Source organism: Maylandia zebra, linkage group LG22 (assembly GCF_041146795.1).
Source record: "Maylandia zebra isolate NMK-2024a linkage group LG22, Mzebra_GT3a, whole genome shotgun sequence".
NCBI lineage: Eukaryota > Metazoa > Chordata > Actinopteri > Cichliformes > Cichlidae > Maylandia > Maylandia zebra.
The window spans coordinates 19,963,225-19,969,777 of record NC_135187.1 but is presented as its reverse complement, the minus strand read 5'-3'; positions in this window follow the sequence as shown (position 1 = coordinate 19,969,777).

The following is a 6,553-nucleotide window of genomic DNA, read 5'->3' as shown; positions in this document are numbered from 1 at the left end:
TGACACTTGAGCTTGATGAAAGCAGGGCAATGAAAGCAGAGTTAGGCAGTAAGAGGAGTTGGCCCTGCTCGCTGCCACTCCTCCACATGTCTGCAGGCTCATTACCAGCATGCGGGGCTCAATGAGCGCGGTCCTACATGCACCATTTACATACCACTACCCGCTGAGCATTGCTCACCTGTCACTTTGGAGTACTGAACTGGGCATTTATAAAGAGCTGCGTCCTCTGCACTACACTTGTAGTTTAGCTTTCAAGGGTGAAAAGAACGTACAAAATGTTCCTATCCAGCGAGATTGTGTTCCCTTTAATAACACACATTATTTCTCAGCACAGTATTTACACAAGGCTTATTCGACTCAAAAGTATAAAAAGTACATTATGGTTACTACTTACTATCCTTGTATTGTAAAGAGCTTGTGTAAAGTATCTACACCATGTATGCCATCTTACGTTACCCAGCAGATATGCTTTGAACTTCCCCCACGATTTGGGGACCCACGCTCCACAGAAGGACCCAGGAGGCAGGAGGGGGGGCTCTGTCATACCATGGAGACCCCCACCAAGCAGGAACAGGTGAGGTTAGCAACCAAAGGCAATTAGCCATCATCTGACAGTGGGAGCCTCCTGCTTCTTGTCTCTCTGCTGAGAGGATTCCGGAGCCCTGCATTGCTAAGCCTTATCGATCAGCACGCTGGAAAGGTCAGTGACTTGGCTCACTGACAGAGCACCCCCCTGTTTTGGCATTCATGGAACTCTGCACCCATAATGCTTTGCTGCCAAACACACTGGTTCCATGTGTTAAGATCAGCATCCTTTATAGTCTATAGGTAAGAGTCTACAACCAGTGCTATCTGTATGCAGCCGAGTTCAGAAGCACAGAAGGCCTTTGAAACACTCTTATATTCACGTACGGTGCCATTTATGAAATTGTGAGGTGCATCTCTGCTATGAGGTGTCAGGGTTCAAACCCATTCATATATATTGGATTTCAACCCTTTCGCTGTCCTGGTAATAGATTAGACAGGAAAAGTGGGAGAAAAAGAGAGAAGAAAAACAGGCCTACCAGCTCAACCAACTGAGCTACACCAGCCTTGCATTGCTCCAGATTTTTCAGCTGCACATCCGTGATGCAGCCTTTTTCTTGCCTTTGTAAAAATAAATAAATAAATCAAACTGCTTTGTCAGCAAGCTGCATTCATGATCTGTGCCAGATCATACTTGAGGATCATGAGATTGAAAGCCCCTTATTAACAGAAAAGAGCATGTTAAAATGTTAGGACTTCAAGAGAAATGACCGCATAAATGATGGAAGAGCTGCAGAAGGAGTTTTAGTGGGGGGGGGATAACTAAATAACTAAAAACTGCTTCATTTAGAAAGGATACTCACAAAAAAAGCATCATTTATGGGAGAATAACCACATTGAGACATCTGATTAATCAGCTCAATGATTTAAATGATTAACACCGTGTGTGCTGTATCAATCTAAGTTACATTTCCATTGCCAGGGTATGTTGGTTGTCTGTCTGACCGAGCACATCATCACCACATCAGCAATGAATTATGCAGAAGTAGAGATAGTTTTTTTTCTTCCTTTTCCCCTCCTCCCAGACTTGGTGGCTGCTAAAGAACTCTAAGTGCTGCTTCTCCCTTTAAAGAACATTAGCCATCTCCCAGCTTGGAGTTTGACTGCTCCTACTTCTTTCTTTTTTTGTTCCTACTCAGTTTTTATCCATTGCCTCTGCACCAACAGATAAGATTAATAGACTACAATAATTAATTCCCTGCGAGTAAAATACATTTTCACTCAGAATATGCCCTAAATCTGGTAATACCGCATCTCAAGCAGACCGCTGAGTAAAACATAACACGGATAACACGTTTCTGAGACCAGCGTGTCAGGCTGCAGTCGGCACACAAACACACACTCATGCATGCTCGTGTTTGCGTGTGTGTTCCACATGTGATAGACAATCACAATTAGCTTACACAGCTGACGCAGCCTCTGCAAAGTGATGAGGCGTTAAATTCACACATGAATAAACCCAGACAGCAAGGGATCTGTTCATTTGACCTGCATCACTAACCTCCCCCACCTTAAGTGAAAAAGCGCCTCAAGAGAAGGCAGAATTCAATTTAATCATACACTGTGAAAAGCAATGTCAGTGTCTTTAGCACTTGGATTCAGGAGCACGTCAAGGCGTAAGACTTATTTCATCTCTCGGGAACACAATGAGAGCACAGCGTTAAACGGGGGGGATCTTGTCCGGCCTTTTTCTGAGCAGCGCTGTATTCACATAATTTCACAAGTCTACGAGTTACATTATATCAATAGCCTTGCACCTAGGTCATTAATGGTCTGGCTCAGAGAGAGATAATCCATTTTCCTTTGAGTGTGCTACATGCTGAATTAGTTTGATATTTTTGGAATAAGTACACTTTTTTTTTTTTGAGGAGGAGGAGGAGGAAACAGCTGGCCTGGGTCTTTTAAGTGATAACAAAATCTGCTCACCAGATCCTCTGAAGCTCACTAACTCGCACACACAACTGCAACTTACCTTTTTTTGTTTTTGTTTTTTTATACAGATTTAACTTACATAACAGATAGAACCTCATTATTAATGAGCTTTATTTTGAGCTGGATTTTGTTGCCTCTCGACCAGCTGCTTCCTCATACTTCCAGTCTTGGATTTCATGGTCATATATATGAGTGGTATTCATTACCCTGTGCTTCGTGTTTGTGTCGCCGTGGGGTTTGAACCACAATGTAGAAGAACAACTATTGGATTGGAAGAAAAGTACGAATCCCTGTTTAATTCATTTATACTTTATAAAGTAGAGACAGTTCAAAAATTTCACTATTCACAGCCTGAAACTCCAAAAACAGCTCAGGGCCACTGTGTGGACCTACATATAAAATATCTCTTGGAATTATATAAACCCGCGGCTCAAACCTGAAGTTCAGTTGACTGAACTGAACTAAGACTGATGAAATGCCTAAAAGCACAGTATGCGAGGGAAAATAAATCAACCCTCTGTCACTTTGTCCAAAGGAAATACATACAGTGTATTTTCCTGGAGGAGAGAGGCAGTCCATTTAGCAAGCAATCAAGTAATCTGATGAAGTGAAATGAATGGGAGTGGGGTGGAATGGTTAATCGCCTGTGGAAGCATTTTATCTCGTAGGAACACATTAAAGAGGTATTCTGTCCATGTAGGCTATGTTGGGGGAGGCTGTGAAAAATCACAGTCTGCCGGCGTGTGAATTGATATGACTCTGGTGTTCTCTTTTAGCAAAATAACATCATTTTTTGTTCAGTATGATTTGCTCTTAGACAGGCTTCAACATGGCATCCAGCAGGAAAGAAAACAGCACGAAGCAACTCCGCTAAAGTCGGAAGGGGTTGACTTCAACATAGAAAATGAGCACAAAAAGGAACCAAAGTATAGTGTAGAGTTATTTACATTATAAATAACACCTGTTTATTTTTTTTAGGCTCTCCCACGTCACTCTGCTGTGGGAGAGAAACAGAGTGACAGGCTCCATTTATTAGACGACAGGTGTGATATGTGCTGTTCTCCTCTTTCCCACCGTGGAAGTGCTTCTCATAATTAAAACCATCTGCAGTGTCACCATAAATATCCCATGCGATCTTTATTGTGCTGTTTTACAAAGCCAACAACAAACTGCAAAATTCGTCGTTATTAAATGTGCCTCACACGACTGCAGTGTTTTACTCTAGATTTGGCCACACAGCTGAAACCGAAGGCTCTAAAATAATAGATTTATTGCTCACCAGGCTCACGGCCATGTCAGAGGAGCAAAGGAGAGCGAAATACAGCAGACAGTTCTGCGGAGTAAATAGAGATGAACATTTTAGACCGACAGCACTGATCTACAGCCCAAAACACTTCTGAAATAGGTGTAGTCAAACTTTGCTATTTTGGAGTAACTGAAACTGAAAATGTAGGCTCTAGACCAGGGGTCCCCAATCCCAGTCCACAAAGACCGGTGTCCCTGCAGGTTTTAGGTCTCACCCTGGGTCAACACACCTGAATAAAATGGTTAGCTCATTACCAGGCCTCTGGAGAACTTCAAGACATGTTGAGAAGGTAATTTATCCATTTAAATCACCTGTGATGGATCAAGGACACATCTAAAACCTGCAGGGACACCGGCCCTCGTGGACTGGGATTGGGGACCTCTGCTCTAGACCCACCCACCCCCAACCCTGACAAGGATAAGCAGAAGAAAATGGATGGATGGATGGATGAATCTGAAAATGATGCTGGTTGGTGCTAGTTTTCATGGTATGTTGCTAGGTGAGAATTCACAGTAAGATCATAACTTAACTGAAGCCAGAAATTAATTAATTACATTTTGACACCTAAATTCCATGGAAAATGCCCTAAATCAGGATAGGTGCCTGTTTTCAAATGGCCAATTTCTAAACTACCCATTCAGTATTGATGAAACTGTGCACAAAGAGTTTTAAAAAAGAAATGTAATGATCAAATGTCCATTATTATCTCTATTTAAACTTTGGACCTCTAATCTGACCTTTTTCTGTCTGAGAAGCAGGAAATCAATAATGCCGCAAAGTAAAGCACTACTGTGACTAAAAAAAAACACTCACAATCAAATACATATGTCCTTTGTATTTGTGTTTGTGGTGACATCCATTGACAGAAATGTAGTCAAGTGATGATGACACTAGCATATATTCATGGCATAATATATCTAGACTGTTTTCTGAATAAATAAAGAGACTTTTTCAGATTTTTTAAATTGTTCCATAATAAAAAGAAGAAAAAAAGCCATAACATAATCATATGAAGTGATTACAAACAGATGAAAAAACATATGCTTATAATTTATGATTAGAATTCAAACACTGTGCTAGGCTAAAATCCAAAACATAAAATATCTTGGTCGCATAGCCGATCAGCTCATTTAAATTTTCACATTTGACTGCACATCAAAATCGATAACCATCAGATTTTATTTCTGAAGTGGGAAAGTCCTATAAAAAAACCCACACACGTCATGATTGCAGGCTGTAAAACAAATAGCTATGTTAGCACTGTTATCATAACCTTGCTACCTGTATCAGCTAATGCTAGCAAGGTTGTTCAACAAGTTACACTGATAGACCTTATGGGTACAGGGCCCGGACACACATTTCTGCTAATTAATAAGTACCTGACATGATATTAGATCTTCACTCACCAGAAACTGAATGACAATCCCCTAAAAAGGTGTTACAAGCCGTACAATTTTTGGATAATTGCTCCAAAAGATAATACACACCGAAAGCAGGTTTCGGACTAGGATGTTAAAATTTTCATTTTATATTGTAAAATAGGAAAATTTTACAAGGTTTATATCCAAGAGTTATAAGTAAGGGCTAACTTTAGCAAAAGTTAAGCTTTAATTTGTGTACCCATCATGTAGAAGATGTGAAAATAAATTGACCTGCTGGTGACAGGAAAAATCAAGTGATCACCAAAGTCATTAGTATTCATCAATTATATCTAGAACCAATTTCATGGCAATTTACCAAACAGTTTAGATATGTCAGCCTTAAACATGGGGGGGGGGGGGGTGTCCCTCTCTGCCACCATGGATAAAACCTCCAGATGCATCAAATCAAGAACAGCTTCAACATGACGATCATGGTTGAAAAGAAAAACCACCTGTTGTCACTCTGCAACAGAGCATCGTTGATCAGAATCAGCTGTGTAAGTGACAAGTGACTCGTTGCGAATGCCTAGTCCACTCATGTCTTTTTTTGGTCTGCTAATTTACAGCTTCGCTCCGACTGTGACAATAATTGAAAAACTGTGGCTCATGATTAAAGTCAAATATTCCCTTTTACTGGTTTTAATGATTTATACTTATGTTCAAACAGTTGAGACTGAGAATTAGATCATAAAAATTGTTCAGTGGGAAAATGAAAGTTTGGTAAATTATCAATTAACTCCAGGAAGGCCTTGGCTGTGTGTGTAAATCTTGGATTGAAATCACTGCATCGCACACACAAAACTTCATTGCATTTGGAAAAGCCAAGATTACTAAAATATTCCTTGAGCGAGTTTTTGGTCTAGTCCAATTCTACTGGAAAACAGTAGGGGTGATTAAAGCCCAATAAGCAACAAGTACTCTGCCTTTGATGCTGTATTGGCCGATTTCACAGACGTGGATTAGAGGAGTTTGATCCTTACATTGAAGTAGGCTGGAAACGGCTTTAAATTGAGGCACACTGGTGAATTCGACCCAGGAAGTATTTAGAAACGTATCATCAAACATTTGTTTCCTTGTTCTGTGTGTTCTCATAAGACTCTTTTTAAACACTCACATTAACTTTTATTTGAAGACGGCTCGCCTTGATTTTCTGCACAGTAAATTGCATTAAGTCTTTGAACAGCTGCATTAACGCTTTTGTACTTCTGTAGCATTAAAATTTGGGAAAGTTAATTACTTTCCAAGTTTCTCTCTCCTAAGCCGAATTCGAGGATAATGAAAATGAGACGACCAAGCAAATATTGCTACA